The following is a 12,933-nucleotide window of genomic DNA, read 5'->3' on the forward strand; positions in this document are numbered from 1 at the left end:
AAAAGCTCAGTGGCGCAACCATGTTCACATCTTTGGATGCCGCCTCTGGCTTTTGGCAAATTCCTCTCCACCCAGAAAGCACCAAATTAACCACCTTCATAACGCCCTTTGGGAGATATGCCTTCAAACGACTCCAATTTGGTATCACGAGCGCGCCTGACATTTTTCAGCGCAAGATGACGGAGACGCTCAACGGCCTGGAAGGCGTGGCAATCTTTATGGATGATGTGCTAGTGTATGGTGACACTCCTGAGCAGCACGACCAGCGTCTCAGCAAGGTGTTGGAGAGGATTGAGTCGGCCGGACTGAAGCTGAACAAAGAAAAATGTAAATTCAGACAAGACCAGCTTCACTTCCTGGGCCAGGTAATTGACAAATCAGGCGTGAGGCCGGACCCTGATAAAGTCAAAGCAATCCGTGAGCTCCCTCCACCACAGAATGTGAATGACCTAAGGCGTGTCCTGGGTATGTTTAACTACTTAGGGAAATACATCCCAAACCTGTCAACAGTGGGCCAGCCACTATATGAACTGTTAAGATCCAAGTCAGTTTGGACGTGGGACCATTCTCAACAGGAGGCATTCCAGCGCCTGAAAGACATTCTGTCTACCTCTCCAGTCCTGAAATTCTACGATGTGAACCGACCAACTGCTGTATCAGCTGATGCCAGCAGCTATGGCATTGGCGGGGTACTGCTGCAGCTGCACGACAAGGACTGGAAACCAGTGGCATTCTGCTCGCGTCGTCTGTCGGAGGCCGAGACCAGATATGCCCAAATTGAGAAAGAATGTTTGGCTAGTGTGTGGGCGTGTGAGAGATTCGAGAAGTACCTCTGTGGCCTTGAAAACTTCAAGTTGGTTACAGACCACAAACCTTTGGTGCCACTTATGAACAAAAATGACCTTGACAATGTGCCAATACGATGCCAAAGGCTACTCATGAGACTGATGAGGTTTAAACCAACAGCTGAATACGCACCTGGAAAAACATTGACAGTGGCAGATACACTCTCGCGAAGTCCGCTACAGTACGTAGAAAGAGAGGCTGACACTCACTCAGATGTAGCGTGTTACATAGCAGCCATTGTTGATAATATGCCAGCTACTCCACATAAACTGATGGCCATAAAGACAGCTACAGCAGCTGACTACAATCTTCAGTTAGTGTTGCAGTACGTCAGATCCGGTTGGCCTGAGTATATAGGCAATGTTCCAGCAGTGATTAAAGACTACTTTCCCATCAGAAATGAACTGTCTGAACACAACGGGATCATCATTAGAGGAAACCGCATGGTGATTCCTGATGTCATGAGAGCAGACATCCTGGATCGAATACATGACGGACATCAAGGTCTGACAAAGTGCCGAGAGCGGGCCCATGCGTCTGTGTGGTGGCCCGGTGTCTCATCTGAAATTAAAAACAAAGTCCAGTCTTGTCAGGTATGCCGTGAGATGAAACCCGCACAGCGAAAGGAACCCCTGATCTCAACCCCTTTACCTGATAGACCCTGGAAGAGACTCGCCATTGACCTGTGTGACCATAACAAACACATCTACCTTGTTGTCTCGGACTACTTCTCCCGGTTCCTTGAGATACTTCACCTGCCAACAACCACTGCTTCACAGGTGATTTTAAAGCTGAAAGGAGTGTTTGGAAGATTTGGTTGTCCAGATGAGGTCGTTTCAGACAATGGGCCTCAGTTCTCTTGCCAAGAGTTTCAAGAGTTTGCAAGACAGTTTGACTTTATGCACATCACCTCTAGTCCACACAACCCCCAAGGGAACGGACATGCTGAGAGAGGAGTACAAACCGCAAAGAGAATCCTACAGCAGAAAGATCCTCTGCTCGCCCTTATGTGCTATCGGTCAACGCCTTGCGCCACCACAGGCGTGAGCCCAGCAGAGCTGCTTATGGGCCGGAAGATCAAAACAACTCTTCCGACTCTGGAGGCAAATCTTCAGCCTCGATGGTATTGCGACAACTTTACCGCATACAAAAACAAACTGAAGCATTTTCTTTTAACCGTTGGGATGTCTCAGACCCCCCACATAGCGAAGGTTAAAAGAAAATTATTTGTATTTGTTTTTCTATTGGGTAAAGTTGGGTAAACACAACGATGGTTCATTATGAACCTTTGGTTCATGTGACCCGAAGGCAGCACAAGGGTTAAGTGACTTTATCGAGTATAAAGTGGTAGAAAATCGAAGTTGGAACCATATAAAACAACTATTTGGCAAGGTTGGGCCAGGAGCTCAACTTTAAGCTGCCATCTCTGTCCAGCCGATCACGTGACTCATTTATACTTCTAGCTATTAAATTATTTAACCCTGTATGCTCACTCTGTGAAGCATATTTTAGTGTACCCTATACAAGTCTTGTGTATATGTATATATTTTTTAAACAAATACCCAACGATAAATATTTATAAACAAAGAATTCTTTGGAATGCTTTGATATAGTGCTGCACGTTTCATAAATACAACCCTCATCATGGAAGACTAGTGATTGTATCTCTTTCCTGCATAACGTTTACACCTTTTAACAACCATATTTGCTGAATAACGAGTGCATATACGATGTGGTGTGTGATTGAAACTATTAGATGATGATTACAGACCTCAGACTCTCCAGTTTGCAGACTGGATTTTCCTCTAGAGAAGAGAGCACCTTCATGTCTAAAATCTGTAGGTCACATTTACTCAGGTGCAGTTCTCTCAGGACGGGATTTGACTTCAGTGCTGAGGCCAGAGAAGCACAGCCTTCTTCTTTGATGTGACAGCCTGACAGCCTGTAGAAGGATATCATGATAAGTACTACAAACACTACTACCTTTTAGAGGTAGAAATCAAGAATGTCAGAAAATCCCTCATTATTTTCCTCTCAAACACTAGGGGAGTCAGTTGGCTGAGCGGTTAGGGAATCAGGCTCGTAATCTGAAGGTTGCCAGTTCGATTCCCGGCAGTGCAAAATGACGTTGTGTCCTTGGGCAAGGCACTTCACCCTACTTGCCTCGGGGGGAATGTCCCTGTACTTACTGTAAGTCGCTCTGGATAAGAGCGTCTGCTAAATGACTAAATGTAACAATGTAACATGTAACAAACACTACTACCTTTTAGAGGTAGAAATCAAGAATGTCAGAAAATCCCTTATTATTTTCCTCTCAAACACCATACAAATACATTGTTCTATTATATATTTACTATCGTCTCATGTATAACATAAATACAGACCTCAGTGTCCCCAGTTTGCAGAGTGGATTCCCCAGTCCAACAGAGAGCAGCTTCATGCCTGAATCCGTCAGGTCACTGTTGCTTAGATTCAGATCTCTCAGAAGGGAGGGGTTTGACTTCAGAGCTGAACCCAGAGAAGCACACCCTTCTTCTGTGATCTGACAGTCTGACAGCCTGTAGAAAGATCATGACAAGAAAGATTACAAACACTTTTTCTGCCCAAACAACATGGCCCCTCCCTACCTCTCCGACTTCCTCCTCCACCACAACCACACTCAACCCCGGGACCAAGCTGAAGGGAAAATGCCCCAAGAACAAGCAGGAACTGAAGACAGTTGCAGTAGAGGCCTGGCAGAGCATCACCAGGGACGAAACCCAGCGTCTGGTGATGTCTATGGGTTCCAGACTTCAGGCTGTCATTGACTGCAAAGGATTTGCAACCAAGTATTAAAAGTGACAATTAGATTTATGATTATGTTAGTTTGTCCAATTATTTTTGGTCCCTTAAAAAGGGGGGGGGGGCACATATAAAATGTGTTGTAATTCCTACACCGTTCACCTGATTTGGATGTAAATACCCTGAAATTAAAGCTGAAAGTCTGCACTTAAAGCACACCTTGATTGTTTCATTTCAAATCCATTGTGGTGGTATACAGAGCCAAAATGATGAAAATTGTGTCAATGTCCAAATATTTATGGACCTAACTGTATGATGTGGTGTGTGATTGAAACTATTGGATGATGATTACAGACCTCAGACTCTCCAGTTTGCAGACTGGATTTTCCTGTAGAGAAGAGAGCACCTTCATGTCTAAAATCTGTAGGTCACATTTACTCAGGTGCAGTTCTCTCAGGACGGGATTTGACTTCAGTGCTGAGGCCAGAGAAGCACAGCCTTCTTCTTTGATGTGACAGCCTGACAGCCTGTAGAAGGATATCATGATAAGTACTACAAACACTACTACCTTTTAGAGGTAGAAATCAAGAATGTCAGAAAATCCCTTAATACGTTCCTCTCTTGACACCATACAAATACATTGTTCTATTATATCTTTACTAATGTCTCATGTAGAACATAAAACAGACCTCAGTGTCTCCAGTTTGCAGAGTGGATTCCCCAGTCCAGCAGAGAGCTGTTTAATGGCGGCATCTTTCAGATCATTGTTACTTAGCTCCAGTTGTCTCAGGAAGGAGGTTGAATTCAGAGCTGAGCTCAGAGAAGCACAGCCTTCCTCTGTTATGTGACAGCCTGACAGCCTGTAGAAGGTAATCATGATATGGATTACAAACACTGCTGTCTTCTAGAGGTAGAAATAAAGAATATCAGTCTGATCATTTCCTATGGGTGTTGAGGTGAGTTACTGAAACCACCTGAAACCAACAGGGGGACAAGGTGTTCTCATAAAGAGCTTCTCTCCTCTGGAACAGACTTCATGTTTCAATCACACAGACTTCCTGCCTGGCCTGACTCTGAGCCTGCCTGCTGCCCTGTACCTGAATGACTCTTGACTGCCCTGACTATTCTTTGGCCGGATCCCTTGTACCTTTAATAGACCACAAACTTACGATCAGTGTGTGGTGTGTGATTGAACAGGAATACAGACCTCAGTGTCTCCAGCTTGCAGAGTGGATTCCTCAGTCCAGCAGAGAGCAGCTTCATGCCTGAATCCCCCAGGTTGTTGTTACTCAAGTCCAGCTCTGTCAGATCTGAGGAGGGGAGAGCTGAGGCCAGCGCTTCACAGCACCGTGCTGAGAGGTTACAGTCATTCAGCCTAATAACATAAGGAGAATGTAAGACATCATCAGAGTCATAGTTTGTGTGATAGAATCATACAACAATCAAATATTACATCACAATATGTGCTAAGTCGTATTGTTATTTAAATTCTTCAAATGGCTTATACATACAGAGCAGTTTTGGAGTCTTTGACCAATGGCAGCAGCCTCAGAAGACCTTCCTCTGATCTGGAGTATATCTTCAGGTCAAACACGTCCATCTTCTCTTCTGAAGTCAGCAACAGAAAGACCAGAGCTGACCACTGTGTAGATGAGAGCTTCTTCTCACTGGAGTGACTTCCTGAGCTCAGGTAGTGTTGGATCTCCTCCACCAGAGAATGGTCGTTCAGTTCATTCAGGCAGTGGAACAGATTCATGCATCTCTCTGCAGAGGGATTCTCTCTGATCTTCTCCTTGATGTACTTGACTGTTTCCTCATGGCTCTCTGTCTTGTTACTTTTCTGACTCAGTAGGCCTCGTAAGTGAGTCTGGTTGGACTCCATTGAGAGGCCCAGGAGGAAGCGGAGGAAAAGGTCCAGCTGTCCATTCTTACTCTGCAAGGCCTTGTCCACAGCACTCTTGTAGAATCGGACTTCTGGTTTCTCTTTGAAAAGAGCCAAAAGTTTGTTGGAACTGGAAGCTGATGGAGTCTCAGACATCAGATTCTGCTTGTTGTTGATGAATGAGAGAAACACAAACACAGCAGCCAGAAACTCCTGAAAGCTCAGATGGACAAAGCAGAACACCTTCTCCTGGAAGACTTTACCATCCTGTCTGAAGATCTGTGTGAACACTCCTGAGTGCACTGAGGCATCACGGACATCAATGCCACACTCTGTCAGGTCTTTCTCATAGAAGATCAGGTTGCCTTTGTCCAACTGGTGGAAGGCCAGTTTTCCCAGTGACAGAATGCTCTTAATGCTCTCTTCATCCCAGTGTGGATCTGTCTCAGTTTTCCCAGCATACTTCACTTTCCTCTGTTTGGTCTGTAACACCAGGAAGGTTGTGTACATCTCAGTCAGGGTCTTAGGCATCTTCTCTTTCTTCTCTGTTCTCAGCATGTGTTCAAGGACTGTAACAGTAATCCAAGAGAAGACTGGTATGTGGCACATAATGTAGAGGATCCTTGATGTCTTGATGTGTGAGATGATTCTCCTGGCCAGGATCTCATCACTGCATCTCTTCATGATGTACTCATCCTTCTGTGGGTCATTGAACCCTCGTACCTCTGTCACCAGTTCAACACACTCAGAAGGGATCTGATTGGCTGCTGCAGGTCGAGTGGTGATCCAGATGAGAGCAGAGGGAAGCAGCTTTCCTCTGATCAGGTTGGTCAGCAGCACATCCACTGAGGTGGACTTTGTGGCATCACACCAGCTCTTGTTCTTTTTGAAGGCTAAGGGCAGTCGACACTCATCCAGACCGTCAAAGACAAACAGAACGTTGTACTTGTCGTAGTTGGAGATTCCTGATTCTCTGGTTTCTGAGAAGAAGTGATGGACGAGTTCCATCAGACTGAACTCTTTTCCATCCAACAAATTCAGCTCTCGAAATGGCAGAGGAAAGATTAACTGGATTTCCTGATTGGCTAGTCCTTCAGCCCAATCCGTGATGAACTTCTGCACAGAGACAGTTTTTCCGATGCCAGCAACTCCTTTTGTCAGAACAATTCTGATATGTGTATCTCGTCCAGCTGAGGGTTTAAAGATGTTGTTGCATGTGATGGCTGTTTCTGGTCTTGCTGATTTCCTGGATGCTGTCTCAATCTGTCTCACCTCATGTTCATTATTGATCTCTCCACTCTCACCCTCTGTGATGTAGAGATCTGTGTAGATCTTATTGAGAAGAGTTGGATTTCCTTGTTTGGCTATGCCCTAGAACACAGTTTCAAACTTCTTCTTTAGTTCAGATTTGAATTTCTGTTGACAAATCTCAGCACGCTCATCTAAACAAAAAACAACACATGTTAAGTGTGTGTTTTTGTTAAACGTAGTTTTGATTATTCACAGATTATGAACTGAGAATGTTTCCTCTACATTCAATTCAAAACATATTTTTTTTAAATCTATGATCATTTGTCAGGTACACAATAATGAAACAGCTTAGTATACTCACACATAGTACAAAGTCATAGGAAGATCTACACAACATTGGGCTACTCTGAGTCTCATAACTTTCTTTGTATATCTATCATCATGTATTATTAATCGGTCAACTAAGACTAAATATGGAGTCTCTTACTTTTCTCCAGAGTGTCAGCCAGCTCCTTCTGGTTCATGTTCCTCAGGACATGCAGTGTGATCTTCAGAGCTCCCTCTCTGGCACTGCTCTCCTGCTTCTGATATTCAGGGTCCACCACTTCCTGGTCCTCCCTCTGACTCTCTAAGCCTTCTGGGAAATCTGAACTCAGAATCCTCTTCATCCTCTTCAGCTCTTTCTTCACAAACCTGATGACAGTTTCCTCAAGCACCTGAAACAGAGAGGGGAGATATCAGACGAACCAGGAACTCTATACACAGTAGAACAATATGATTAAAATGATTGTCTTGTTTGTACTTTAGATTAACACAAAACTCACTGTGAATATGGAGGACAAGTCCTCATGGTGACTCTGGTCTGGCTCAGACTTCTCCTGTTGATCTCTGAGGACAAGAGATGACATTACTTAAACACATGAACCACATGTACAAGGGCTGATCATCTACTAAAGAGTGTATCATCCATAAGCATGAGTGGTAATCTGAACTGTATCCACTCATGCATACACACAGACACACTGTATAAGAGTGATACCATCACTACCAAGTAAACCATCTTCTATACCACTACAAGGCACTATTCCTTTAATACATTCATCAAAGATAGGAGCACTGTCACCCCCAGGTAAACAAGTGTGTTGTGTTTCAACCAGACACTGAAGAATGACATCAGGGTCCACCTCACACAGGGCTGCATGTTTGCTAGCAGCCTGCTTTAGACACTGCAGCACTCCTCCACCCAGGAGTTTAAGACCTTCTGGTCTCAACCAGTCTAAGTGGGCTGAGCCCTGCCCGGTCTGTGCTCATACCAGGCCTGGTACCTGCAGGGCTGGACACTGACTCTCATGCTGTCTGTGTGTGTGTGTGTGTGTGTGTGTGTGTAGGGAGGTTATTGTTGTCAAACTTCCACTAGAGCTGCACTGATCTCTCTTCTTTGTATGTAAAGCTATTATAACAAAATTATTAAGCCTTTTAAGGTGGAGAAGTAACTCACAGGCTTATCCTAGAGTTCGCTCTAGTCTCTACTAAATTAAATACTTTTTCTGCACCGACATGGAATGACCTAATGGTAGTATGGTATGGCTTGCATAATTGCATTTGTTTCAGGGTAGTTTGTTGTGGTTGTGTTGTGGTTGAGTCTCTGTGTTAATGTCAGGTAAAGTTCAACATTAAAGCAACACAGTGGACTGGTAGGTTGTGGTCCTGTCTCTCACTGATCAAACACAACAAGGAGGTCAAAGGGTTTGATGTGCCTGATGGTGGTCTAGAGGTTAAACCATAGATACAGAAAGAGAAGACCAACACCACATGTTAATGAAATAATATTAAATAACAGCTCCCTCTCACTGTGTAGCTCTACCTCATGGTCTGAACATCAGCCAGGCTATGAGTTCTGACTTTGTTTAGTAGAAATGTCACATGATGATCCTGAATCTAATGATGACGTTATACTTCGTTATACAGACGGCTTCTTTATATCATGTCACCTTCATCACGTAACATTGAACACCAGCAGAGGTCAGTACATACCCTTCTTCATTAGAAGGTCCTCCTCCATCACTGAACGTGACAGGTCGATACATAGACCTGTCACTCTTCATGGACACACAGCTGGGTACAGGTGAGGCTGGTCTCTGCTGTCTGATCCTGTCAACAAACACAACAAAGTGTCTTACAAACATAAATCACTAAAGTAGACACCACAGATATATCATACTGTCCAACATGTGTTGCTGTAGTCATTCATCAGTAGGGTTTAGAACCAGGCTTGAATATTGCTGATCAACTTGAATGAGTCAGACAGGCAAGTTTCCAGACCTGTTGTTACTCTGTATCTCTCACTGTGAACCTTTACCACATGGTCTGTATGTCAGCCAGGCTGGCAGTCAGCAGCTCTAACCCTGTGTTTTAGTAGGGATGTGATGAGGGATACTTTAGTATCTACAGTCAGCAGCTCTAACCCTGTGTTTTAGTAGGGATGTGATGAGGGATACTTTAGTATCTACAGTCAGCATCTCTAACCCTGTGTTTTAGTAGGGATGTGATGAGGGATACTTTAGTATCTACAGTCAGCATCTCTAACCCTGTGTTTTAGTAGAGATTTTACATGATAAAGCAAAGGTCTACATTGGACTTTTAGATTATAAATACTACTACTTCACTTAAAAAAATGTCTTTACCAGTAAGCAACATGTCCCCTTTCATGGATTATTTCCAAACATTTTAACTGCTCAGTATTACCAACAAACAGGTGTTGGCAATTAATGGGTCTGGCCTGACCAACTGTATACACTTAACAATTAGACAGTAAAGACAATAAACAGTAGGGATTGAGACTGGCAGGTTGTGCTCTGACAGGAATAAGTAATGTTGCATTGATTCATGTGGGCCTAAGTACATTTAAACACTATTACTATAATCACATATAAACTATCAGACACATATATAATGATATAGGAATATTGAGTCCCAGTAGAGACGGCTTCTTCATACCATGTCACCTTCATCACATAACATTGAACACCTGCAGGGGTCAGTACATACCCTTCCTCATTAGAAGGTCCTCCTCCATCACTGAACATGATAGGTGCATCCATAGACCTGTCACTCTTCATGGACACACAGCTGGGTACAGGTGAGGCTGGTCTCTCCTGGATTGGGCTTCAACACAACAGAGACAGACCTTCAGTCTCTAATTTATTCTGACTAATGATGATGTCATAATACCACTGCTGAGCTCTGAGATGGAGAACAGTCATGAACAGGTATGGATTCTCATCTTACCTCTTAGCTTTGGTGTCCATGTCATGTTCCCCAGAGAGACTAATTTTAGAGGCAGTGCCCCCTTCCTCTCTCTCTCCAGAGAGACTCATTTTAGAGGCAGTGCCCCCTTCCTCTCTCTCTCCAGAGAGACTAATTTTAGAGGCAGTGCCCCCTCCTCCCTCTCAAAGTCAGAACTTCTCTCCTCAGGGTCAGATTAGGATTTTGAAGCCAGACCTGTAGACCTGTAAACAAACAACAGTTAGAATCCAACCCTATCAGACTGTTACCTCCAGAGAGGAAGGGAAACTAACTTTATACCCTCATTAAGAACACACCACTATGATGTAAACAACTCAGTTAAAATGTATTCAGTACCTCAGTCATTTACCTCATACTGACATAAGACAACAGAAGACAACAGAGAAGACAACAAGCTCCACTCCATCTTACTGCTCCATCAGCTGTACTGAGCACTACCTCACTTCCTCTTACAACAAGCTCCACTCCATCATACTGCTCCATCAGCTGTACTGAGCACTACCTCACTTCCTCTTACAACAAGCTCCACTCCATCATACTGCACCATCAGCTGAACTGAGCACCACCTCACTTCCTCTTACATTTACATTTACATTTATTCATTTAGCAGACGCTTTTATCCAAAGCGACTTCCAAGAGAGAGCTTTACAAAGTGCATAGGTCACTGATCATAACAACGAGATAGCCACAAAAACATTGCGAGTAGCCAAAACATGAAGCACACATTGTGAACAACCAAAGTAAGTGCCAAAGGGAAGAACCATAAGAGCATGTAGTTAAACAAGTTACAATTAAACAACATAAACTGCTATAAGTGCAAGTGTACCTGTGGAAAAAACAAGCAACAATAATAAAAACAATATATCACAGCGAGTACAAACAATTTTAAATCAGTTACCATTAACCACAAGAGCAACAAGTCTCTGAGCAAGAGTCATTGTGATCCTTGAGGAAACTAACATCGGGTCAAGCGAACCATTCCTAAGTACCATTGTACTCCCGGAACAAGTGCGTCTTGAGCCTTTTCTTGAAGGTGAAGAGACAGTCAGTGTCTCTGATGGAGGTGGGGAGTTGATTCCACCACTGGGGGGCCAGACAGGAGAAGAGCTTGTGTTGGGACCGGGCGGTCTTGAGCGGTGGGACCACCAGGCGGTTGTCTGAAGAAGACCGTAGGTGACGGGTGGGGGTGTAAGTCTGCAGGAGAGACTTGATGTAGATGGGTGCAGTCCCGTTCACTGCTCGGAAGGTCAATACCAGGGTCTTGAATCTGATACGGGCCATGATAGGTAGCCAGTGGAGAGAGATGAGGAGCGGGGTAACATGGGAGCGTCTGGGTAGATTGTAGACCAGGCGGGCCTCACGCCGCTGCGTTCTGAATCCTCTGAAGAGGGCGGGTTGCACATGCTGGGAGACCAGCGAGCGGCGGGTTGCAGTAGTCCAACTTGGAGAGGACAAGAGCTTGGACTAGCAGCTGGGTGGAGTGCTCAGACAGGTATCTCCTGATCTTCCGGATGTTGTAGAGGGTGAATCTACACGAGCGGGAGACTGCAGCAATGTGGGCCGTGAGGGAGAGCTCGTCGTCCATGGTAACCCCAAGGTTCCTGGCAGAGGATTGTTGTGGAAAAATTCTAGTGGCACTGTGTAGATTTGAATAGTCAAGAGATGGCGGTTACAATAAATTTATTTTGCTTGTACAAATCAAGAATTAACAAAGTACTTTGTGATCAGTCATAACGAAGGAGGTGCTAGCCACAGGTCGTTCGCCAGAGTGATAAAGAACAATCATAAAGCTCGTGCTTTTATACACTTAGAACAGATGCCCTAATAAATGATCAATTCATCAATGCAGTGGTCTCTGTGATTGGCTAACACTGGTCAGTGACAGTTAAGACAATATAACCCCCCAGGTAAAGATACCAAAGTCTTTTGATGTCACGGTCACTTTCTCTAAATGAGGACAGTAAGGATACCCTTAATGAAACACAAACAGGACACAGGACACAATCTCCTTGGCCAAAAGGTCAGAGATGCTAGATCAACTGATCCATCTACCCTTCTCCCTTTAGGCCACAGAACTCAAACATCCCCCAACCTCCGTGCCCCTAGCTTCTCAATCAGGCATCATAAACCAACACCATAAATAATTTTTTTTTTTGAAACAACAGGCATACAAAAGCATAAGCATACAAACATAATATAAAACATCCACACAGATATGGAGGCAAGGAAATAACGTAACCCCCTTTAATCAAAACATAACCCCAAAAATAACAAGAGAATTACATATCACTCACAATAGCCTCTTCATCCTTAAATGTTGGAACCCAGTCAGAATCCTCTAAAGGACTATAGTTCACCATCTGAATTGAAAAAGTCTTAGCCCTTGTTCTCTAACCCAGAAATCGTATCCACCATGTAATTAATAAAACGTTTCTGATTATAACATGTATAATTAATACAATCCACATTTTGCTAGCCGTACGCAAAAAACATCATTCTAATCCTGCAGCTACCTGATTTCTAGCTTTAAACTTTGTAGGCACATCTCTTTTTAACAGCTGCATCATTACTGGTGAAACAATTGAAGTCATTACATTTGTCGTCATAATATCATTAGAACCTTGGAAACACAATAAGAAATGCCATTCCCAAGACAAAACCCATTGTACCCCGTATACCACAAAGTCCAGGTTGTTGGAACGGATGCCATGATTGTGCATCCGTAGTGACCATCTTCAGTTGGCTTGTAGACAAACTTCTTTCAGTCAGTGTAGTCGAGTCGAACCAATCACAAACGACGATCAAATTGCTCAGGGCAACTTTCAACGACACTGCACTTCGCGTACAGCTCGGAAATTTCCTTGGTA

The 12,933-nt window shown here is 43.9% G+C and overlaps 1 pseudogene; it reads right to left on the bottom strand.

The window, feature by feature from the left end:
* Positions 1-3,961: 3,961 nt before the first annotated feature.
* LOC134039099 (NLR family CARD domain-containing protein 3-like) lies at positions 3,962-10,253 on the bottom strand (annotated as a pseudogene).
* Between the last annotated feature and the right edge of the window lie 2,680 nt (positions 10,254-12,933).

The sequence above is a fragment of the Osmerus eperlanus genome, chromosome 18, assembly GCF_963692335.1.
Source record: "Osmerus eperlanus chromosome 18, fOsmEpe2.1, whole genome shotgun sequence".
NCBI lineage: Eukaryota > Metazoa > Chordata > Actinopteri > Osmeriformes > Osmeridae > Osmerus > Osmerus eperlanus.